This window comes from Leptopilina boulardi, unplaced genomic scaffold, assembly GCF_019393585.1.
Source record: "Leptopilina boulardi isolate dan_hultmark-lab unplaced genomic scaffold, ZJU_Lbou_2.1 LbouV2_112, whole genome shotgun sequence".
Taxonomy (NCBI): Eukaryota; Metazoa; Arthropoda; class Insecta; order Hymenoptera; family Figitidae; genus Leptopilina; species Leptopilina boulardi.
In genome coordinates, this window is record NW_026137655.1 from 3,491,943 (window position 1) to 3,518,897 (window position 26,955).

The following is a 26,955-nucleotide window of genomic DNA, read 5'->3' on the forward strand; positions in this document are numbered from 1 at the left end:
AGGAATTTCTGATAAATTAAACTTTGATAATCATACAGAATTATTATTATAGAGAGAAGGGACAGTGATTTATTCTTTCTAATGAGGGGATAATAAGAACTTCTTTTAAAGAAGGGACAATGAAAAAAGAATTTATTTGATTCAAACAATCGATTATTATTAATACTATCAACTATTATTAATACACAATTTTATTATTATTATTATTAATATTATTAATTATTATAACAAAAAATGTATTTTTTTGTTTTTCTAGTGAGAAGTTTGTTAGCGTATAAAAATCATTAAAAAATTTCCTGAAACTTCAAGTAAAAGTTTTCATATTTCTTTATTATAAAATTAAAAAGTTTTAGTGCATTACATGAAAGTAAATTGAAAATATATTTAATATTTAAGTAATAATTAGTTTAAAAGTTTCTACAAACTTTTCAGAAAAAAATATATAACGTAAAGTAGTTGTTGAATTTTGACATTTCGTAGATAAATTTATTAAAAATTAATTTTCTTCTAATATAGTTTGATTTTTTTAAAATTTACTATTTTCTTTCAATCTACTATTGAAATTTAATAATTTTCATTCGATCCAAATATAATATATTAAAATAAAAATATATTTACCCAAGAGTTAAAATTTGTTTCATTTTTTTTCTCGATATCTTTTTTCCACGAGTGTATGAATAAAAAAAAAATTTCAATCATTTGTTGAATTCTCTTTTTTGAAATTTCACAACTGTCAAAATAATCTTTGTTTACAATTCAACTTTAAAATAAAAATATCATTGTAAATACAAAAAAATTTTATATAATAATTGCACCACGAATCTATTGTATTAAAGGACAATGGTTTTTTTTGTGTTTCGATGAATTGAAGCACAGAGTGCAGTAAAAGTTGAGTTAATATTTGTATATAAATGAAAAAATACTTTTAAAAAAAAAATTCCATTTTACTAACTAAATTATTGATGTAAGCAAAATCGACTAAAAAAATTATGTTCACATCAAACTGTATTTAAATAAATCTTGTATATTACACAACTCTCAAAGGGATTTTTTTTCCTGAGAAGATATACAAAGAGTCTAGCAAAAAGGATTAAACCGGAAAATCAGCATCAGAAAATCGTTATTATATATATATATATACATAAAAATAAAGGAATATCCTATATAAGCCAATGTTCAGCATAGTGATGAAATCAGCAGGGAGTTGGGAATTCTCTTTCCCCCTCTTCCCTTTTTCTACCCACCCTGAATCATACATCAAAAGCAATATATTTTTCTCTTCGTTTATAGTAAATCGAAATCGTTAATCAAGTTGTGAGGCAAAATGCTGCACGCGGAATGAAAAATGACATTTGCCCGGGATGAGATCCAACATACAAAGAGGTGATAGAGCGGGAATCAGAGGGCGACGATTCGACGGTATATGGGAAGAAGAAGAAGGAGGAAAAGTGCGAAAGATGGGGCAGGAAACTCGTGGCATTAACTTTTTTTTCGTTTTTTTTTTTTTTTTTTTTTTTTGTTAAGACTCCCGCGATCACGTCTGGCAAGAAAGTAGTCGTCAATGAAGGTTGTGTGCTGCTCGTGCGCGATATGCCGTTAATGGAAGGAGTCTTATCTGATGAAGGGTAGTTAACCACTTTAGGCTCTCTCTCTCTCTTTCCCAAACCCGTCGGAGATCTTCACAAAACCATCTGAGACGAGAAATAATTAGGTTCGCTCATTCTCCCATCGGCAACTTTCTTGTTACTTTTTTTTTAAAAACTTTTATTATATATTTTAGTGTATGAATATTAATTACGAGAAAGAACAAAGGCCGAAAAAAATTAAGATTCTTTATGAATGAAGGGAAAGTTGTTTGAATTATTGAATTAAAGAATTTTTTTTTTTAAAACTAGGGCTGAAAATGTAAATAAAGGAATGAAACAATGAACGTTCAATAAAGGAAGAGCTATTATTTAAAATTTTTTAAAAGGAACTGTTTTTTTATATCCTTATTATCATATTATCTCGAAAATACACATTTTTCATTTATTTCTATACAAATAAAAAATGGATTACCATTATCTCAATTTTTTATGATTTGAAATAATCAAATAATAAAAATGCATTAGAATTTATAGATCATAAATTAAAATTGTCAGACAAAAAATGTGTTTTTAAAAAATAAAAAGTAATATTATTACATTTTCCAATAAAAAATAATTGAAAATTTAATTTATATTTTCATTTATCACTCATTGTTTTTAATGTGAATTATATATATCAAATCATTACAAAGTCAATAATCACAGGGAATATATTAAAATTTTAAGCTCCTGTACAATCGGCTTTAATTCGAGGATTTCTGAGGATAATTAAAATACGTTATTTTAAAATGAATAATTTTTATATAAGCATTTGGAAAATATAAACATACATATTTGCACTCTTTTCTCACATGAAAACTAAAAAAAATTTGTTTAATTAATTTAAAACAAGAAACGCGTATATTTTTAATTAATATTTCCCTAATTGGGTAAAATTATAATAATTACTCTAAATATTATCTATACAATAAATTAATTAATAAATAATAATAATAATCAATAACAAAAGAATTTGTAAAGTATTTTAACCAAAACCTTTCAGAGTAATTAAATGCATTAATTTATTAAATTACTTTTTATCCAGTTTAATAATAAATTGAAGCCTTTGGGATGTGAAACAGGAGAAATTTCACGCATTGAGAGAAGTTGTCAAATATGACGTAACTATAATCAACTCGGAGGATAGATGATTTTAGGTTCTATTTGATTTTGAGTTACTGTTTTCACTATATATAGTGTCATGAATTTCGCGATCGCGTCGAAAACGCAGAATCGACTCTCATGTGTGGAACATGGTGCCGAGTAAACGAGCCTCTTCATTATCATGTTTGATCGAGTAATGCCCGATACCGATGGTTCGGTAAACGTTGGTCCATCAAGCTTCTCTATTCACCCCTCGTGAGGGTTCATTTCCTCATTTTTAACCCGTCATACGTACCATTGTCGGTATATAGAAATAAATCAATGAAATTGCCAAAAGTGATTTTAAAGCTTTCGGACATTTTTTTAAATAAACTTTTACAAAAATAAGCTTTTAAAAAAAATAATAGAGAAATATTTTTCAAAAATATGCTTTCAAAAAACCTTTAAATATTTTTAAAAAAATATTTACAAAAAAAGCAAAAAAAAAAATCTGTTTTTAAAAAAGCTTTTTTTTTCGTTCCTGAATATCTAAAAATTTCACATAGCGAGAAAGAGATTTTATTTTTATATAAGCTTTATAAATTAACCTGGATATTTGTGTATAGAATTTTTAATGAACACTATGTACATAAAAATTGAACAATATATTTTTTGTTAATTAAAACGAGATATATGGGCTCGATAATTACGCGATTGGCAATTAATTATTGTAGATATAGAAAATCAAGAGGAATATTCTGGTTCGCTATATTTTATATAATATTTTTTTTGCTATGTTTGACATTATAATTCACATATTTCATTTTATATATTCATTGCACGAATGTGATTATTAAACATTTTTCCTTCATTCGTGTATTTTTAAAATTATTTTATATACAATCATTCGTCAAAGTAGATTGATATATGGTAATATATTATGAGCTTTTACACTAAAAGAAAAAAGTTTTTTTTTATTTTATCGAACAATTTTAACGTTAAATACATCAAAGTTCTTTTAATACTGTAATTTTGTTATTTTAGTGAAACGGAATTTTGTCATGAAAATTTCCCTCTGAATAATCAAAATATTTCTAATTTTTTAATTAAATAAATCTCTTTTTAAGTATTTTTTTATCCATATTTTATATTTCTCTGAAAATTATTCTGAATTTATTATTTTTTTATAATTTTGAATTAAAAGTTTGTTGAAAAAATTGATATTTATATGTATATGAAAATGTGATATAATATAGGTAATTTTTCGCAAGAATGGAAAAAGTGTTCCTATCTGCTTCTCAAGACGTACTTTGCCTCTTTTCAATTTGTCTTTGTGCAAAAAAGTTTTTCGTCATTCCACCTCAATAAACTGTCTCCAATAAAGTTAATAGAATCTTCGCTTTACGCTTCGACTCCACTTGCAGTCAAACTTTCAACGAAGTGCATTCAGTTAGAAGTAATTCTGATTTCCATCACTATTCGATATTTGTCATATGCAAGTAGAATAATCTAATGCAATATAGAATGCAGTCTCAAATGTTTATAGTTCTTCAACTGGAAGAACTGAAATGTAAATGTCATTCGATCCCTTATTTCTTTCAATCGAATTTAAATTACTTGATTTTTTTGTGTTTTAATGAAAAAATAATTTAAATTTAATTAGGCAATACTTTGAAAAATATATAATTATTAAAATTGAAAATATCAAACAAATAAATATCTATCATTTATTGGCGTTATTTCCTTTATAAAGTTTTTCATTTAAATTGCATAGGGAAAATGTAATAATGGTTGCAAGTTAAATTCTCATAGAATTATTTCTGTTAGAATTATGATATATACAAAGTTATACCAGGGAGGTGCTTTTGTGAAGCAATGACAATGTAAAGGAAGGTGTCCTGGACATTCATTTGTAGAAGCGTAGTTCTAATTAACTAAATTATTATATTAAACATTACTCTTATTTCATTGTGTGAAAAGAGTCTCATTAATATTAAGTGCGTTGTTGGTACAATTTATAATTATAACTTTGAACTTCTTGTGCAATATTATTTTCTCTTACTATGTACTTTGAATTTGAATGTGTATATAAATTGAGCGTGAATTGAGTTTATTTTATTGTAGCGAAAAACAAAATTAATTTATCTTAAAAAATAAAGTATTACAAAATAATTAAGACACATTTATAGCAACTGTAAATAAAAAGATTCTTCCATTTGGAAAAAATTAAAATTTATGAAAATATGGATTACATATAAAAGTGCTTTCAATTAATTTCAATTTATTATTAAACTCAATTTTCCAACAATTTGCATATACCCCCCCCCCCAATTATTAAAGTTGCTTTTAAACAATTTTAATCGACCCCGCGAAAATATTTTAATGAAAATTTCTCTCGAGTAATTTTAATTGAAATTTAAAGCAAAAAGACTTTAACTAGATTAACATTGTATGGTGTGAGTGTATGTGTTTGTGAAACATAGTTTCATGGAAGATAAGAAATAGCTCTTGAGTTACCATCGGGTTGAAAGACATAATTCAACGTGAAATTTTGAAATATTGTGTTGATATAATATATTTGCATTGTCTGTAATGCTTAAACAATGGTTTACGAGACATCCTAGATGGAAAGTGTCGACACATAAAATGTCAATACTAAGGCAGACAGCAATGCAACAGCAAGGGATATATTGAACAACCAAAAGCCCAAAGCTTGCGTTGTTGTCCTCGAAATGCTATAGTGAGATGAACGCCATATATATATATAGGCATCCATGGGATAATATAACTAAGAACGACCTAGGCTGCACTGGGGACGCTTATGAAACAAAGTGGTCGAACATTAACCCCCTGCTGCTGTTGCTACTGTTTCTCCACCAACTCGTTCAGTTAACATTTGATCTCCGAGACTCGCATGTTCAAGTGGAAAATACTTCAGTGTGTGCTCATGAATCAAAATTCGCACAAGTGCCTTTTTTTATTATCCGATTAATGACACTAGCCACTCATTTAAACCAGCCGTAGTAGTCGGATACAGATTTATATATTCGTCCATCAAAACAATTTACTGAATCGAAACTCGGGGGTCATTGGATTAATTGTAGCGACACTTCATTTAACTGATAAGGCTATTAATCAATCTATAAGTTTCATTTTTTTTCCAAATTCCAAATCTATTTTTCTCGACATGATGCTATAAAATCTGCATAACAAGTGAGAATGAGCAACTTTATTTTAAAAATTTTTATCTTACTCTTGAGAACAACTAAAACTTTTCCTATATAATTAATAAAGAATCAAATAAAAAAAGTTATAGCATTTTGCGAATAAGAAAAGACACAGTTGATATAATGTAATTGCATATATTATAATGTACAAAAGGAAAAGTTTTGATAAGATGTAATCAATTGAATTATATACAAGAAAAGTTTCTTCAATGAAAGTGATACCAGTTTTCATTTAGAGGCAAATAGTTATGTAATTCAACGGAGATGAAAATTTTCAGTTGTCTCGTTTTTTATATATTTATATTCTTAAATTTCACCGTAATTAAAAATAATAATTGCTCTTATCAAAAGTACTCTCTCTCTCTCGTCTTAATGAATAAAAAGGTAAAGAAACAGAAGAAGAAGTGTAAATTTATTTAACGAAATGTTTTTTCTAGCGAACAAGTTCTCGTCTTATATACGGGGCAAAAGAAACCTTTGGAGAGAGATGGGGAGGGGGGGGTGGAATAAAAAGATACTCTTTTTTTTCATCTCGAATCTAGAAGGAAGAACAGAGGTATAATCTTCCGAGCCTTGATGAAAAATGAGGTCGCTTTTTTCCTTTTTCTCCTCTCTCTCTCTCTCTTTTTTCGTTCGGAAAGGACACTGGGAGTCTCACGACACGAATCTATGCGATCGGATAGAGTGCAATGTATGGTTTCTTTGCGTGATTGTGCACAAAACAAAGAACTGAGCGACGACGACGACTCTAAATTTGGGTCAGACAGCCACGGGCGATCCCATGGAAATCTACCGAGTATGCGCATATAATGTGCATATGTTTAACTTGGCAAAAAGCATGCATATAAAATAGTTCGGGATATATAGAAGCGCGCATATAACGATTCAAATTTATTGTTCATTTTTTATGCCCACCAACCACTGTTTTAAATAGAGATTTCGAAAAATTACAGGCACATAAAAATGTTCGCGAAATTCACGCTTTTCTAAAGGCAAACGAATGATTAGTTACTTCGGAGTAAAAAAACCCCAAAGGGAAGGGAAAATCAACTAAAAGATTTGAAAATTTACTTTTAAAAAAATAAAATCATTTTAAAAAAGTTAAAAGAAAATAATTTATATTTCAAAAATACTTCGCAAAAGGTATTTTAATATATATGGAAAAAAATATATAAAGTATATTCAAATGAATAAAAAAAAATTTTCCCTCCTCTTTGGCGTATAAATAATTATTATTTTTGAATATATGTAAATTTACAAAAGAAACATGTCGATAAAGCACTTACTTCCAATTGCCGGTGAATTGCATCGGTACTAATTCACGAATTGAAGTATGTAACACTGTTCGGTAATGGTTTCGTGATTATTCAGATGAAATTGTGTTTTCAATAATTCCATTGCAGATATAGCCGCACCACACACGCACACTGAAAAATAGAAAGGGATTTATTTTTTTTATGACAATTTACTTTCATGCAAATTGCGCATTGCATCAAAACTGTTATCATTTGTGACCCATTTTTATTTTTATGCACATAAACATTTTTTTTGTATTTTCACATTCTCATTGCTATTAGTACTTATTTATTTATTATTTTACTGCTTTTTTTAAAAAAAATTTATTAAAAAAGTGCATTCTGATTGGCAAAATTGATTGACGAATAAAAATTCATCGAATTGTGCGATGGTCGCAGTCGTTAAGGCATCTAAAAGTGCGAGGTAGTTAAATCCCGTTCGAATCTCCTCAGCCGTAAAATTTTTTTATTTCTAATTTTTTATTACAGGAAATTAAAAATTATTTTAACAAAAATAATGGAATTAGTAAATGATTTACAAACTAAAAAAAGTGTAAATAAATATAAATTAATTCGTAATACAAATATACTTTGAAAAAAATAAGGTTTTAAATTAAATATTAGCCAACAAATGAAATTACGAGATAGGGTTTTTTTTCGATATATGTATTTGAAAATGAATGAATGTGCTTTAGTAATTTAAAAATCTACAAACAAATTTCATATCAAAGAACTTTTGTGTACATACACGTGATATGTAATCAGAATTTTTTACATTTCTCTTTTTTGTTGGAATGGGATAGAAAAGCGGTTAATATAATTTGATACCATGAATTATTACAACTAATTGTAGGCCTTTGAAACCAAAACACATTGCGTGCTTCTCCAAAAGGTGTGCCAGCTACATGAAATTTGTGTTTACACATTAGAGAGCACGCAAATTAATGTTGAATTAAAGCATCATTAGCCAGAGAGTGTGAAAACATTTCCCGATGAAAAATGAGTTTACTCCCATGGGTATACTTTTAATGTAGAAAATTTATAAATAAAAATTCTTGTCATATTTTTGAATAAAACATTTTTTTTAAATATAAAATTTATTTTTCGGGGGGAAAAGAAATAAATTTCATCTTTCAAGGAATGAAAATCATGAAAGTATTTACTAGTGATGCAATTTAATTAAAGTTTGCACTATATCAGAAGAACATTTAAGTGCAATTACAAGGATCCGATAGATCAATTAATTATTCGGAAATATCTAATTACAAAGTTTCTAAGTTGATTCGGGGGCTCCATCCACATTGTTTGAGTATCCCTCTCAAGTCAACTGAGGGTATAATCGTAAATTTATTATTTACATATTCTATTAATATTCTACACCTTATTCACCAATGTTTTCATATTCTCGACGCTCGCTGGTTCTTCACCCTAGAGGTATACTTACATTGAAATTTCAACTACACAAAGCTCCCTCTCTCTTTTTTTCTCTCTCTTTTTTTTGCGTGTAAGTAGAGTAAAAGCCCTTTGAGTTTCTAGACAAGCACAACTAGTTTATTCTTCAGGTTATTAAATCTTTTTTTTTCCTCAACACACACGGTCACCGAGGGTAATATAAAGGTTTTTTAATTACGACAATTTAACACTACAAACTCACAGGTTATTTTTTTTTTTTGCATTTTTTTTAGAATGTGGGATCTCATTTGATTTAATTAGAATTCGGAATTCTAGTATGATCTAGTGGGTACTGTTTTTTATATATTCAAAAAAATGATAATAAAAAAATGGTAATAAGTTGCCTCTGAAGGCGCCCTCCAAGAGAATCCCATTAAACACAGGCGATGGCTTTACATTTTCACTACATTTTAATCAGACGCAAGTTTAATGGGAAATGTAAATTAGTGGAATAGTTTCTTAAGTATTTTCGAGGAGAGTTTACAAACTCACGAAATTACGAGGTCCGGAAACTAGCCTCCACTTTGAGTAATAAAAATGTGAGGTACGCGCAGAAAATTTAGTCTGAGATTCTGGAAGAAAGAGAGAGAGAGAGTGATAAATTCAAGGATTTTCGCCAAGTTAATATTTTTTACCCGCGAAGACTTTTCGATCTCAACTCATTGGTTAACTTTTCCAAGGAATCAATTTTGTCGAACAATTAATTGAAAACATTCTTTTTCATTATTTAACACTTTTTTACCCGCGCGCGGTACTCTCGCTTTTCATCATGTTTCAAAAATTATCGAATATATTGCATATCAACTTTTTTTCTATCATACAATTTTCTTTTTATTAAAGATTTAATTTGGTAATTTTTTTTTTTAGAAAAAAGAATAAAAATTAGGAGGCAAATTATAAATTTCTATTAAAACACAGAGAATGGGAAATTATTTTCGTTTAAGAAGCGAAACATATGTTGATTGTAGCGTGTTGCATTTTCCTGAGCAAAGTCAAGAGAGTTCACAGACAATTTTCGCTGAATGGCTTGCTTGTTTTCCGCGCAAATCGGATGACACTCAAGATGGTAGCGTCTCATCTCTTGAAAATTTCTCCCAAAGATTTTATCCATCGAAGCACGAGGTTTCGGAGATAAAACTTAACGGGTATACGTATATAGAGTCAACAAGGGCGCATGTAAACGCTTCTATTTTTTTGCGTAGCGAATAAATTGTTTATTTTTAAACATTTTTTTTTTAAATTATCGATTAAAAAAAATAATAAGAAAATAGCGAAGGAATTTTTGTAAATTGAATATCGAGTTTCAATTCAAGTAAAGTCGTCGTGTATCCAACGTCCGTATATCATATACACCTTGAATTTTAAATTACGATGCGTTCGAATGACAAGAATAAATATCTTTTGAAATATATTAGAGATTTTAAGGGGTCTTTTTAGTATGAAGAGAGTGCAGTGCCCTCACGTTTTAAAGACGAATTTTGTCGTCTCACTTGGCGCGAAGGATATTCATAGAAGAGAGAAGGTTTCAGGGAACTTTGGGGCTATTCGTGGTTTCCTATAAAGACACTCTCACGCGGTTGAGAGGCAAAAGAGTGAGAACATTGCCATGGAGGAAGCAAAGCGTCTTCTGTATTTTTAACCTAAGGGGGGGAGACTCTCGCGCAAAAAGTATATAATATTTATTTATAGAATGCGTTCCATTCGACACGACGCATCGCAACTAAAATTTCTAAGAGTATATACACACACAGAATAATTAAAGCAGATAGAATCAAATCAGTCAATATATATGTATATATAAGTCGGGCAGACATTTTCTGTCTCAGTCTCAATCTCCATGTGGTTAACCATTTCAATCTCGTTTATTTCAAAACTTAGATTGGCTGAACCAACTCACTGCTTTCAACCGAGTTGTCCACTTAGTTTTACTAGGACCACGCAAAATGAGAAAATCCTACAAACTCCTCCAGTTCACTATATATAGTGTATACCTGGAATTAAAATCTCTCTTATACTTTTAATGTTGTAAAGACAAATTAAGGATCCCTCTCTCTTGAATAATTTAATTATTATTTCGATTAATTTATTCCATGAATTTTATAATTTAATTAACAGTTGGAGGACAAATATTTTACCATTTGTAATTTCTTTTATTTATTATTTTGCACTTTCTTAAATTTCTTTTTTGAAAATAGTATTTTTGGGAAAAAATTTTATAATTGTAAATAGATGAAAAATCGTTCCTTCACAGTAATACAAAATTGTAATAATATTTCTTCGTGACTTATGAATGATGCATTTCCAAAATTTCCACTTCAATCTACTTTATATTCAGGTTGGGTATTGCAGATTGAATTATTTAAATGTCATAATTTCAAATGGAACAGAGAAAGGGAAATAAGTACTTTCTTTATTACCATCCGCATATGAATATAATATTTGCGAGACCACCGGCAAATACAATTTAATACGAATCCAATCGATTTGGATATTTCAATATAATATATTGTAACTAATTTATATAATGAAAGTTGTAATTAAAAAAATTATTGTGAGAAAAAAATAATTCATTTTTGCGTTTTTTTTAATGTGCAAAAAAAAGTGAAAAATTACATTTTCTCAACGCAAGTTTCATTTGTGCGAAATTATACGAAAATGAGGTTCACGTCGTGACACAACCTTAGTTTTTATTCATCGTTTCTCCGCGGCCAAGTTGCGGGGAAGATAGAAGATCTGTCAGAAGTAATTTGTACGCTGAGCATTAGAATTATCTAGAAAAGGCGAGAACTCTGCTTTGTCACTTTGTCAGTGTCCGTGCAACCGTTTCGAACTTTGCTAGTTTACTTCAAGTTCTCACTCTCTCACTCTCTCTCTGCCTACTTAGTAATCTGCGGGCTGGTTTCGCATCCACTGTGTCTGCTACAGAACGCAGAGACTTTTCTCAGAAAATCTCTAAAGCTCCGCGCGGCGAAGAAGAACAAAAACCTTCTGCAAAGATAGTTATCTGTTTGTTGCATGATTTGAAATTGCATTGTCAGACCAAAAAAAAAAAAAGAAATGGAAGGAAACTTTTGACTAAACTTCATTTTCAAGAATATAATTCGTCTTGAATAATAATTTCTTATCCAATATATCAATCACGTTTATATAAAATAAATGCCATCAAAGTTGATTTAACTAAATATTTTTACAAATAAGTATTTTTTTGTTTCATAAAAGTTTGATTAAATTGATAATAATTAAAAGATATTTTTATAAAAATAAAGAAAAATCTATGAGGAACTATGAATGTAATGCCAAGAATCGTCTCGTGTGTGGGTTGTTTAATAATGATCAACATCATTCCTTCGATTTAAAGTCGTACAATTCTTGAGATTCCATAAATTTTCCCTTGCGCACACACAATTTTTGAGTGACATCATCATTTTGTACACGTTCTTAATATACAAGAACAACTTTTTATTCTCTCTTATAACATCTTGAGCAACAAGTAAGTTCATTAATCTTTGCCCCCGTGAGGTTAAAGAATCGACCTTTATATATAAAAGGAGGTGAAAGTTTTTCCTTATTTTTTATTTTATTTTTTCTTTTTTTTTTGTTGCAAAGTCGCCACTTTGACAGAGAAGGCTAAAATACATTTAGTTGAAGAAATTCGGGTCAAAGTGTTTTACTACTGGCAAAAGGAGGGAAGCGACAAAGCGAAGCGGGTTCCGTAAGAACATTCAATTAACTCTATTGGTTAATTGAGTTTATCGGCTATGTGTGTGTGGGGCAATTGTCGAAGAATCTTTTTCTCTATATAGAGGGTATTCCCGCATTTGATATAAGCAAAAAAATTTAACTCGATCCCACGTCTTTTTTTCCAACTTTCCTCACAATTGATTGAGCCCGCACATATATCTTTTATATAATGATCTTTTAATAACATTCTCGCGTGATCCATTTGACTTGTTTTTACACGCAAAAAATATTATACATACACTCTATTAATTAAACTTGTTTAAAGTTAATCAACTTGAAAAAAATAATAAACAAAAAAAGGTGTTTTATTTTAAAATTTTGAAAAATGATGAAAGTTTAATTTTGATTGTTTTTTTTTCTCACGTTTCAATAGTATATTTTGTTATTTTTATTTGTATTTTTAAAACGTTTATGTTTAGATTTGTCAAGATGCTTTTAGAGCGCGCGGGAGTAGTTTTAGGTTGGATGAAGCACCCTATAGCATTCATTCAACTAATTTCACATGACATGACACGTGCGGAAGATCGTCAATCGTGCGGGCAACAGCCACACACTAAACTAATTCTCATCGAGGTCTCATTAACGTTTAAAAGGGGGATTTTAAAAAACGATGATTCTACCCTCTCGCGCATTGTTTCCAAAAAAAAAACAACCCTCGTACATTTATGTTATATCTCTCACTGATTGTAGAGACTCCCTTGTTTACCATAATTACCATCGACTTAAAAAAAATTTACCAAAAAAAATTTTTTATTTTCAAAATAGTTAAAAAACAAATATAATTAAAAAAACTCAATTTTGCTTTCTTCAAATTATCTTTTTTATATTTATTGTTCCTGAGTAATTCACTATAACATAAATTTGGCCAAGTTCCCGCAAATTTGGTTTCGTGAATAAGAGAGAAAAATAAAACAAAAAAAAAAAAAACAAAAAAATTCTGAATAAACTTAAAAGATTTCGTTAACAAAGCTGATCAGTTGCCAAAGACCTACATATTCATTCTGTAAAATGAAATTTTCATCCGGTAATGAATTCTAACGAAAAAAAAGAGAAACAAACGCGCGTAACACAATTTCAACCTAAGTATTGTAATTAAGCTTGTAGGTAAAGCGATTTTTATGCAAATAAAATCACCTTGTTTCCAGCAAATGAGTCACACAGGACGATTTTTCTTTTCTTTTCCTACGGTTTTAGAGAATGAACCCTGTGAAATAAAAGTGTACAATTTTCCTTGTTTTTTTTTTCTTTTTTTTTTGTTCCTTTCTTTGTACGATGATGAAAGAAAGAATGCACATCCCACTGTGTTGTGAAGTGTAATCATGGTCGAGTGGAGAGACATACGAAATGAAAAAGAAAGGGAACATGTTGTCTGCAGGCAGGATATATTTTTATAACACGAGAAATTGTGTGCACCAGGACATATTATATATACATTTCTTTTTCTATATATATAACTCTTTTCTATAGTTTTGACAAATAAATAAGTCAAACTTCTCAAAATATTTCAACCATATAAGTTCTGTCAAAAATTTTTATAATTTTTGAGCAATAAAAAAAAATCACTAATATTTGCAGATGAATGAGAGGTAATCGAATTATTAACAATTGTAATATAATATTTAATGTTAATTAATTATTATTATTATTATTATGATTGTAAGAAAAAAAACGGTAAAATAAATAAAAACAGGAAGTGATATCATTTAAAGCCGAGTGTGTTGCAAACAAAAAAGTTTCTACAACTTGTTCTTTTTTTGTTTGTCCAGAACACTTTGAAATGAATATATTTTCGCGTGTTATCCTTAAACATACTTCTTTTTTTTACGAGAGTCGTATAACTTTTTTACGATCTCTTCATTTAATATCATCTAAACTGCGTGATCTCAATGGACTTTCTTACTGGAATGGCATATGACCTACTAAATAAAATTAAAATTATATATATATATTCCTTTTATACGTTTTACACGCGCTCAAATATACAAATAAATTTAATGCTCACGATAATCCTAATCTTTAACTAAACATGATAGTTATGTTTAAAAATTTTTTTATTTTTTTTTTATATTTTTTTCTATTTTACTATTGTTAATAAAAAATTTTGTAACAAAATAAAAAGTTTTTTATTGTATAGTAGAAAATTGTTTTTTTTTTAAATTGACAGAAAAAAGAATTATTTTTTTAAAATTTAAAGTGATTTTCATTGCAGAAAGCAAAGTATTCTGACAGCACGATGCAATCTCATCCCCCTGTTATTTTCAACTACGCATCGTCATTTTCACCTAACACCCATTCCCATCCCTTCACATTCAATCAACGTGTCGTAAATCCGCCATAGTAATCTATCACCCGGCGAATATTTACACCCGACAAAATTGCAGTATTTATCCCACGCGATTAAAGTCTTTCGCAAGATCCACGAACATGGTCCAGTTTCGGACTGCGCTGGCCAGTACACGTTTTTCATTTTTACTTGTTTTTTTGTTCTTTTTTTTTCTTTGTTTTTTTTTCACCCTGACCAAGCGGATGCTGAAACTGCGGCAAAAAAGAACTCGGGACGCCAGAGCAGGGAGAAAGAAAGAGAAAAGCAGGGTGGTCATTTATTACATGCCTTGGTGTATATATGTATGTGTATACTGTAAAGAAGTATCGAAAAATGTTATATAAGGAATTTCTACCAGAATAAAAGATTATTTAAACAGCAGAGACTCTTCTTTTTATTCCACTTTAATTTAGTTTTCTCTTTATAAAGTCTCATGGCGTTAATATTCATACAACCAGAGACAAAATATATTTGTCTCTCAGGACTAAATATTTGTTCAAATAAATAATTGTTTACCTCTGAGACAAAAATATATATATATTTTTTATTTAAGTTTCGAGATTTGAGTTATAAACACAAAAAAAGGGTGAAATATAGAAAAGTGATTAAAATTGAATAGAAGTACCGGTCGAAACAAGATAATCTGAAAAAGAGATGAGAAGAAGAAAAAAAAGAAATGAGTCTCTTCATCAAATAAGACCTTCCTTTGCATAATTCGATGTGACCGTGGACTGAACTTTTCTAATAAAAGTTCGCGTACCCAGTCTTGTTCTTCAGTTTTTATTATATTCCGTTATCCCTTCAACCTACTTTTATCATTCTCAACGCACTATTATAATACTAAGAAGGCTTAAGATAATACCTTTGACCCAAAGAAAAAGAAAAAAATCAAAGAAAAAAAGTTAATACACACTAAAACTCTTGAAGAAAATTGCAATTAAAGATTTTTTTCAAGCACGTAACAAGAATTATTTACCCTTATTTTTATCACCTAAAAAAATATTTTTCTTGTAAGAATATATATTCTACTAAGATTATTCGATATTATTCCCTATAGTAGTATTTAGTAATTTGAAATATCGTTTTATTTTATAGCAATAAAAATATAAATTAAAGCAATTATAAAACCTTTTGAATATATATTTGATACGTGAATATGTTATATATGCATGTCGGTTATATATATATAACTATACATAAACTTAATGAAAATGAATGGTTAATATCAATACGTACTGATTACCGATATTTGGCAAACAAAACAAGAAGTGGATTCCACTAATGTTGAAATTTTGCATGCATAATATGGAAAGTTGTTTATAGTAGAGAGATGGAAATGTAATCATGGCCACAATTTCCACAAAATTGTCACGTTGCCTGAGCAATCATGGTAATTAGACGAGAGCATGTTCATTACGAGATCGGGGATGAACCTTGGCGACCCCTAGATTTCGTGGATCTCTATTGTAACCCCCCTTCTCTCCCACTCCCTTTGCAATCTTCAAATTCTATTTACTAAATGAGAATCTCTCGATTTTGCTCTTCCTTCATCTCATCTGGAAAATGTTACTTGAATAGGGAAACTTTCTAATTAATTATTTACAGGGTTTTTATAAATAATTTTTTTATTATTTTGTTATATTTTATGAATTATTGCTTAATCGTTTCTTATTATTAATATTTGTACAAAAGTCGTTTTAATTTTAAATTCAATTGGTTATAATTTTAATCAACTTTAATTAAAATCAATTTTAATTTCAATATCGATTAATTTTCATTTCTATTAATTACAATCGTGAGAAATTATTGTTAAATGTTAAAAGTAATATAAAATATTTCCATTATTTCTGCGTTTATGTATGGCTGCAGTGAGTAAGGCACCGCATTTTGTGAAATTTTCTTATGTCCGTACGTTTGGGGTTCGATTCCCAGTGGTGTAAAATTTTTAAATTTAATTATATACTACAGTACTTGAAATTTAATACGTAAAAATAAAACAGTATAGTGATTAATCTGTTAAATGGAAATGTTTAAACGTTCAAAAGTATTTAAAAATTCTTGAAACGAAAACACATTTCAAATTTCATGAAAAAGTTTTGTGTTCACACTTAAATTTCAACCTGACTCCCAAGAGTTGGAAAAGCTCACATGTTTGTCTCCTTTCTCTTGACTAGATATGGCAAAAGGGTTTTTTTTTAAAACTACGTCAGACAGGATGATAACAAAAACAGATCCCTGTCCCCAAGGGTGGATTCTGTGTGCTGAGGTCAGCTGAGGTCGTCAGAAACGTTGCCAGTGATACTCAGTTTCTTCTATCAATCGGCTTTCCGATAATCCAAAAAACATCGACGGATCGGTCGAAGGAAATGTTGAGAAGAAAGAAAGTTGGGGGAAAATAAGAAAAAGAGTAAGAGCAAACTAGTGCGAGAGAGAGAGAGAGAATAAAGGAAGATCGCGTTGAAAGCCAAGAGCTTCCGCGGGCGATTCATCAAAATCAGAAGAGCACGGTGCTCAAAGATCTCTCTCGACGATGGTATAACGTACACTGCACCATTCTTCAAAGTGTCACGTTTGTTCTTTGTTCACTGTTTTATAAACCTCGTCTTTACTTCCGACGAGTCAAATAAGAAAATACTGCCGCCTCTAACGTTGAAGGATGCCAATCCCGCCAAAAACCTATTTTTTTCCCCCTTATAGTCTGTCCTTTTTTTTGTTAGGGTCGTTGAGTTTTTCCACGTCTAGTTGAGCAATTTTCGACACTTGTTAAATGTAGAGTACAAAACACTGTTGAGCGACATTAATGAATGCACTTCTTTTTTGGGGGGTGATTTCATCAGTGCACTTCCGCAGGGGTTCTCACTTTTTTCCTTTTACATCATTGATAGCTTGATCAATACAACAATTGATAATTGATAATAATAATTTGAAATACAATGTGGTTATAATTTTTTGCTAATTAGAGTCGATAATAATAATATTAATCTCCCAATTATTCTTATCAAAATAATAAACTTGAAAAATGGTAAAAATAATTGTATAGGCATTTTATAATTTCGAAGGATTTTGAGAGGAAATCTCGAATCAGGTCATACTTTTTCTATGAAAAACCTTGAAAATAGAAAAATAAAATCTAGATATGAAAAAGGAGACCAAAAATCGGATATGAATGCTAATGATAAAATAATTTTCGAAAAAAGGGAAAAATTCTATAGCTCAATATGTGTGTGAAAATTTAATTTTACAATTAGGCAAACGAATAAACGACAATGTAATCAATTAGAGGTAATTTAATATTAATGTCCGTTGATGAGAGTTTAAATTAGTTAAACAGTTGAAAATAGAATCTAGTTGAAAATTTAATGGTGAATTGGAAAATATATTTTATACAACTGGTTTTTGGAGGGCGGCGAATAAAAAATCCAGAATCATCGAATCATGTATGGATGGAAGATGGCTTGTGGTAATGGATCAAGTGTCACACGCAGCAATGCTGAAATCATGCCGTTCGCACTCTCGGCTCTGTTAATCAAACGGCATATGAGGTAATCGGAGTGAATCGACTGAATTCAAAGAGAGGGGCGAAATGTAAAAGGGGGAAGGGGGAGGCGTAGTTAGGCTGATAAGAGGCGGACTATAAGTGCTAACTGGTATAAGGGACATGCATATGCATATATACATATAGACATTCACTAAATTCAAGTACCTAATGTACGTGTCCATTGCGCAGAACTATTATTTACTTTACTGATATTTCTATAATCTAAATATCAAAATTTTTATCTGACTTAAAATTGAGAAATTATAAGAATTTTTAATCTTCTGTTTAATATTTACTTTTGCTATTGATAACAAAAAGAGTTTAAGAATCTAAAAAAGGGAATAAAATTTAAAATGTCTGACTAAAACCGATTTTTACTCCTCTTGCAAAAGTAATAAAAACCAAAGTTTGACTGAAATTTACGTACTACTAACTTTGAAAAAAAAATTTAAACTTTGTCTGACTAAAACTAACTTTTACTACTGATAAAATTCAACTACTTTATTCAAAGCATTTTCGAGTTATAATTTATTATTATTGTTAGCATTATATATTTACTATTACAATTACTATTATTTTGATTAAATCTCTTATTTTCGTATGTAATTAATAGTAGTTTCCAGATAAATATATACTATAGATTTCTAAACATTATTCGCTGAAAGCAATAAACGGTTATCTATTTATCTAAATACATATAATGTATGTTTCTCTCTATCTCTATTTCCTATTATAATTAAAAGAAAAAACTAAAAATTTAATATAGAAATAAGAATATATTGAGAATTGATTTTTTTTCTATTTAAGGACGAGAGATGAAAAGAAGGGAAAAGAAAAAAAAATCAAAAAACAGGTATAATAAAGAGAGAAATGCGAAGACCTCCCTATAACGATTTTAATTATAAAGTCTCTGCAGAGACGTATAGGGCCTGCCCCTGACACTGTTGAGGAAATTAATTCGCGACAGCTGACTCGGATCGCCAGACCAATCGGTCGTAGAATACGACGCGGGTGTGGGATTAACAAATTGGATTCGGTATATAGGCGAGTACATGGCCCGATATTTGAACCCTGCGATGATTGTAGTTATATATGTGTGTGTGTCCGCTTTATACAATCCGTGATGAAATGTTAATGTAACTATTCAGAACACGATGCGAGTGCGAGTCAAACATTAATTTGTATGTTAGAGACTTTTTGACAATATTTTATCTCTCTTCCATCGTTTGCCTATATCTCTCTCTCTCTCTTTCCTAAACTGAGTTACTCTCTGTTGATTCAAAGGAAACTAAAGCACGTCCGAAAAATTGGCCACTTTCCTGAATACCATCCGGTCCATTTGAAATCCTTCCAGCAAACGTTACTCACAAATGCTATGAAAGTTCCAAGTAAACACTTTAATTTAGAATCATTCAACTACGCTCGTGTAATATTAATAGGACTTTTTTTTACCTTTTCTTGTTTGCACAGAAACAGTAAATTGCTCTTGCAATGGAATTATTGCAATTCTACGCGAGAGAAATTTAATCCACAATACACACCTAATTTATAATTCATCTAATTTGAAGAAAAAAGACTGAAAAAATACACATTAAAAAATATATTGCATTTTAAAAATAGCTTCAATTATTCGATCTCTAAGCCTTTAAAAAAACAACTTTTTTCCTACTGGTGCATCAAAAAAAAAAATTTAAACGGAGAAAAAAAAATTGAATGAGGAAGTTTGACAACGTATAGAGTAAACATGAGTAACACGTGCTCATGCATTCATATATATCTTTGAAGCGTTCATTCGAGAAAAAAGCGTCGAAGGAGAAAGAACTGTCGAAAAAAAATATACGAGAATAAATGCTCGTGCGCGCGCGTAAAAGTTGAAAAAAAGCGCGCACCTGTCTACTTTTCTTTCAGGATTACTCTAAAAGCCGCTCGTTATCGTGCTAATGGCAATCGATATAGTTTACTCAACTGAGAGAGAGGAAAGCCTCACAATTACAAAACCTTTATCGTAAAAGTAAAAAAAGTTTTAAACTATATACTTTAGTATTTTTTAATTTTTTATAACATTCATCACCAATTTTTAATATTTAATTACTGCAGTAAAGAAAAATCAAAAAATAATTTTTATATAATTTATAAATTATTTAGAGTAGGAAAATATTTTTTTTGTTACATTTTACTAAATTTTGAAAGGGTCCTGGCAGGGCCCACGTCGGGAAGATTTAAATTCGCATGAAACAGGGAACTCAATCGGGGCCACAGAAAAAACCCTATTTGAATTAAAATCGATTAAAACCCGGGTCTGACCAGGGCCTGGTTTGGCCCCTGTCAGGGCCAGGTTGGCGAATTTCTGCACTTAAATACCAATCAATATTTTTTCTAATTTTTAGAAATTGTTTCGTTTTTTACATATACTTTTAAAGAAATATATACATTATTGGAAAAATTGAAAGCACGTAACTTTACCAGTTCTATTCCATTAAATTCATACACTTACGTATCAGTCTTTACTTATAGAAGTTATTGTTACTTGAAATTGAAAACATCAACATTGATTTATAAGAAAACGAACAAGATCAAAATTACTTGAAAACTCTCAATCTCTCAGTGGAATTAACTTTTTCTTCTATCCATTCCTATATATATGTGTCTTATAATTCCTACACTTATTTCACTGTCTTTCCTGTGATGCTATATTCAGGCCAGATAAAATAAGAAAATTATTTTTCTTTAAAAACAATATTTTCCAAGAAAAATTTATTTTACTCTAGTTTTTTTTATCTCAAACAAAATTCTTTTATTTATGAGTAATCAGAAAATAGTGACAACGAACCATGTTAAATTCCAATTATTTACGATTTATTTCCATCGTTTTAAATCGTTGAAACTTTAAAAAAAAATTGTTGACTAATTTATACAAATTAAATTTGTAAATTTTAATTTCATATACTCTTGAAATCTGTGTTAGTAAAATAATTTAATTTAAATAATTTTTATAAAAAAAATGAAATGATTATATCAGAAAAGTACACATAGAAAAAATTTCTTTTATTGATTTTAAGAGTAATTTTTTATCTTAAAATAAGAATTTTTTTTTACCAGTAAGATGAGATAATGAATTTTTCAATTTTATTGAATTTTATTTCATTTCGCTATTGATTTTGTCTTATTTAAACATCGAGAAGAATTACTGTTTACTTTTTTTTTTGTTATTGGTGACTATAAAATTTGGAATGGATTTAATGTCTTAAAACTGGCAGATGGGGAAAGAGAGCTCAAATGGGTGTACGTGTTTTCGTCGTTGAAGCGACAAACCGAAATATATATATATATATATATATAGGAGTTCAGGAATCGATAGCCATAGTGTATCGGTCTCCCAAATCGATTTTGCAATCGTGGCAGAAACCGTAACGAACTTGTATCCCAGACTGTTTCCTGGGTAGGGGGCAATGGAGTATGGGGGGTAAAATAGCGCTGACGATCGACATCGTGGCCGCAACATTATTCTCCCGGTTTTCGATTTTTCTAAAAACTTCTACTAGGAAACTGAAAAGCGCACCGACTGCCATTGTATCGTTCTCAGCGTGCAAACTTCAATTAGGAGAAACAAAATTAATAGAGTACATGGTATTCATTTACGGAAAAGCTTCTGCAATTTCAATACGAAGAAAATAAACTACCACAACGTAAATTAATGTTCTGCGCACCTATTCTCGGTATACTTTTGCCATAATGAAAAAAAATGCCTATAATCCGTAAAATTATTGTTAATTATACTTCTGTGAAATTCAAATATAAAATACAAAAAAGCTTCAAGATATTTGTTCGCGGTATTTATTAAATTGACTTATAAAGAAAGGAGAGAAAAACTTCTAGGAGCGCAATATTATTTTGCAGATAACTTTGTTGTTTTGAAATATAATAATAATTCTCTTTCAATGCATTTAAAAGTTCTTGCTTTATATTATATTTGGATATGATCGAGTTTCAAACGCGAATGTTGAGGGAAAACTTTTCAAGTTTTCAGTTGCAAGTGAGACAATTCATACAAACCATAAAATATGTATAAATTAGTTAAAACCGTCTGTTACTCTCACAAGTTTCGCGCTTTACTTCCAAGTTGCAAACTCCGAATGCGCTTAAAACTTAAGTTTATAACTTCAAGTTATAAAATTTACAAAATTTATTGCTCTGTGTATATTTTAAATTTAAAAAGGCACCTTCTTGGTGAAATTTATTAATATCATTTTCTTTGTATTATTTCTTTTTTTATCATTGCAAACTGTTTATTTTATTTTTTTTATTGGAAATAATAGGTGAATTAAAAGGTGATACATTATTTGTATAGTTCGAGAGAGGAATAAGTATGAAATATATATCAATATTAAAGACGAGGATTGTAAAAGAGGAAAAATCTTTTGCAAATGAAAGCTCTCGAAACATAATTTTTTATATCTTGAAGCTTACGCATTAGACATCACGAAGTCGAAGTAACTGAGAGGGAAAAAAATTATTCTTCAGTTTGCAGTCAATTTCCTCAAGGAGATAGGAGAGTTGAAAGAGATCCGCAACATCGGTTACGTTAAAGGAGCTTGATTACTTGAGACAAGAAATTCAATATGATTGAAAGATGGAAAAGGATTCAATTATAGAAGACAAGATTTAAATTAACAAGACCTTATAAACTCGTCAGTTTTTTCTAAAAATTGAAAAATATTTTTTTCAAATAAATCTACTTATAATCATAATAAGATATATATGGCAAATTTTTATCGAATTATTAATTTACACCCAGAGGAATTTTGTATTTGAATCAAAATTAACAACTGTTTTAAATAAATATTTTAAAGTATATGCAAATATGATTGTCCAAAACATTTATGGAAAATGTTGCCATTTTTGAAAAAAAGGAAAATTTTAATTTCAAACATAATTACGTTATTGAACATGTAATGGAAGTTTATACTAGAAAATAATTATGTATATTCATGAGTTTGTATTTAGTATGCTGCAGCTTTGTTATAAATTCAGAAAGTAAACGTTCAAAGTGCAGGAAGCTATTCAAATTGCAACAACATCGTGACAAATTTAGATTTTGTTATGGTTAAAAGTTGCAAGAAATCGAAAATTTTCATAGTTCATTTCCGACATTCACAAAACATTTTAAAAAGTTTAAATAACAAATTATCTAATAAATATTGCAAAAATAAACTTTTAATTAATTTTATTATAATTATTAATTATTCAATTAAATTAATTATTGAATTAATTATTTATATTTTACGTTATAAATTTTTTTTCTTTTTTTTGTAAAATCTTTTTTGACTATTGACAAAAGTGCTGCAAAATTGCATACTGTATTTAAAGTCGAGTTATATTTTCAAGCTCTCGCCCATTGTATTTCACAAGATTGTCTCTTAATCCTGTCAGGTGTGTGAATTCAGATTATTAAAATGTGGAAATAGCACGAATTGCTATATATATATATATATATGCTAAGAACCGTATTCAATTCTCGCACAATGCAGAATGCGTTTAACTATTTCAGGGGGGCTTTCATTATACAACTATAATACCAGACGTAAAGTTAATTGTATTTCAAGCTTAAATGGATCCTTTAACGGATGTCAAATGCAAGCTATACTTTAATAAAATATTGATCTTCCTGATAGAAAGTTCCCATATAATCTTCCCTTATAATGCAACTACTATATGCTTCAGATGCAGTAATTTTAAGAGAGAAAAAGAAAGTAACATTCAATTATAGAAAACAATGAATTAATAAAATTAATTCATGAGCAAAACAAGCGAATAAAAAACAGAATTTTGAAAAAAAAATTAAAATTCATTTTTAAAAAATAATATTATTTCTATTATTATTCAAAATTTATAATACTTTTTTTTATAATTACACCGCGAAAAAAAGACAATGTTGCATATAAAAAGAAAATAAGTTTTGACAAAATTAGGTGATAACAGGTTGAAACTTATTTTGACCGATAAATACTAAAGGCATCATTAACCACGACTATTAAATCTCTGCAGCTGTGGGGCTCACAACTTCCGATAGTAGTTAACTTCTTCGTTCCTTATTCTCAAAAAGTTTTCTGCAAAGAGGACAAAGTGTTTGATCGAACTTACTTAATTTAGAGGACAAAACACAGTACTTGCGAGACACAAATATGTCTCAAAGTTTCTTTTCAAAACTTGTAAAAATATAGCATACATCTTTCTTTTTTTTCCTCCCCCCCTCCCCATTTTAATATAACTTTCGTGTATATACGTGTATTATAACAAAGTGAAAACTCCTGCACATGAAGTTACAAAACTTTAAAACTGCATCTAATGTGATGAAAAATGTGTTATTGGAATTTGTCAAATTCTTGTCCTGGATTGTTAAAATATTCTTTAATATAATTGTGGCAATCACTTAACAGAATTAATTAAAATTATTATAAATTTTTATTTGATAATTACTGGATTAATATTGTCTATTTTAATTAGGCATTAATAGTGATATTTAAATTAAGAATTAATAATTATTGTTCTAATTATTGAATTCTTATTTCTTCATATTGGATAATAAAGAAATAAGAGTAAAATTATTCGTTGACAGAAGAATTAATAAATTAAAGAAGTTAATTAATAAGCTTTATCTACTAAAAAGTTTGAATTTTTTATTTTAATTTAAAATTAATTTTATCAATCGAACAATAACGTACAAGAAACAAAAGTTACTTTTAATAAAGTTTGAAATATTTCAACAAAGCTTTAAAAGTTTCTTTTCAAACTTTCTACTTTTCTTCTAAAAAATACTTGAGTAAATTCCAATAATATATTTTTATACAACTTCTCCAATAAAATTTTTTTTGAAAATTATTTCAATTATTCTTACAAATTTTCGTCAAAGTTTCCGCTATTTGCACACCCTTGGAGTTTAAATCAACCCCTCATTAAGACCTCAAAAAAAACATTCTTTTTAACAATTTTTCGTTCTTGATAAAAGATTTATACATCTTTTGGATGTTTTCTATTTAAAAAAAGTGAATACCTAAATAATATTTTAAAAATAGGATAATATTCCTATAAGAATAAAATATTCTCAATGGAAAAAAATTGATTTAATTCAAATAATCAATTACTTGACTATTATCAAATAAATATTTATCTAATTATTATTTCGAAGGTATTTGTTTCAAATACAAAAATTATTGTAAAAATAAAATTTAAATAAAAATTATTTAGTTCAAGTAAATATTTATTTGATAAAAGTTAATTTATTTGAATCAAATATTTTTTTTTCAGTATAATATTCTTATTAAAATAAGAAGTAGTCTTAAAATCTAATTAAAAAAAAGTAACAGTAAATTTTATCCACCTGATTTTGTTTGTAAAAGCTCAGCTACTCCTTACACAATGTATCAAATATCCTGTCACACGAAACTGCAGTTCCACAAGAACGTTATTACCACAAAAGTTATAATTTTAGTTTAATTTCAATCACATCACCATTAGCAACACCAAAATTACATTTTGAGTTTCTCTCACAAAATCACAAAAATATTGCTTTTTCACTGATGTGCAATTCCTCCCAACGTGTGTGTGTATTTTCTTAAAGAATATATAAATATTGAAGAAAAATATTTTTGATTCAAGTCTAGAACATATTTTTTATTTCCTGACTATAAAAATGACATTCAATAAAATGTGTTCTTTAGAAATTTTTTCATTTCGATTTGTGAGATATTTATTTGTGTCTATGCAACATCCCTTTCACACAAAAGAGAGTGAGAGCTACGCGATTCTGAAACTGTCACGTGCACATACGTTGCTCATATGCCACCTCGAAAAACATGCACCCGGTGTATATGGTGTGACTGTCTGTTCGATAGGAGGGCGGATTACCGGAACTACTTCCGGTGTGTAGAGAGGGGGGAGGGGCGCCAGAACGTTGACTCTCGTTAAGTCACACGTTGTATGCTCGTTTTGAATAAAAAACGAAAAAAGAAAAAGGGAAAGAAGGAATGATGACAATTTTTAGAGTGTATATATAGAGGAGAGAGAAGCACACCACGCAGTCACTCTCCCATTGAAGAGTCGCCGGCGGACTGCGAGTAGGTATCGCGCGCAGACAGAAATTGTGGGGAGCGGCGCGACCGAGTGAGAGATGGGGGCGCAGTAAAGGGGGATAAAGAGAGAAAACCCATATATATAGACAAAGATGGAGAATGAAATTTTAACACAAGGGAGAGAAAGAGAGAGAGACAGATGTTTGATAGGGTGAGAGTGGAAGTTAGATAAAGATAGATGGGAAATAGAAAAGGAGGGATAGAGAGAGATCAAGGGGAGAAGAGAAGAAGAAGAAGGGAAGAAGAGTTCGAAATAGAGACAAAGGGGAGAGAAACTGTGTGCAGCATCCTTGTCTTTATTTCCTTTTCAGCTTTACTTCCGTTCTCTCGTTTTCCGCTTTTCTCATTTTCTTCCATTCGCTCCCTTCGTTCCTTCATTAAACTCTCTCTCTTTTTCTCTCTGGTCCCTTCGTTTTTTTTCCTTTTGCCCCCCATCCCATTCCTTAGCTTTTAATCTCTCCAACGTTTCTCTCTTTTCGTTCTTTTTGGGTTTGATTTCTTATTTGGTTCTGGATTTCCTTCTTAAGATTAATGTTTTTTTT

The 26,955-nt window shown here is 29.3% G+C and overlaps 1 protein-coding gene across 1 annotated transcript in view; it reads right to left on the bottom strand.

Moving 5' to 3' along the window:
- LOC127278605 (protein artichoke-like) overlaps positions 1-26,390 on the bottom strand; it is a 58,343-nt gene extending 31,953 nt beyond the window's left edge. Inside the window, exons 1-2 of the mRNA XM_051300406.1 lie at positions 25,663-26,390; positions 7,222-7,362 (exon numbers count right to left, since the gene is read on the bottom strand). The gene's annotated coding sequence lies outside the window, so the exon portion shown is untranslated. The remainder of the gene's footprint in view (positions 1-7,221; positions 7,363-25,662) is intronic.
- Positions 26,391-26,955: the final 565 nt, after the last annotated feature.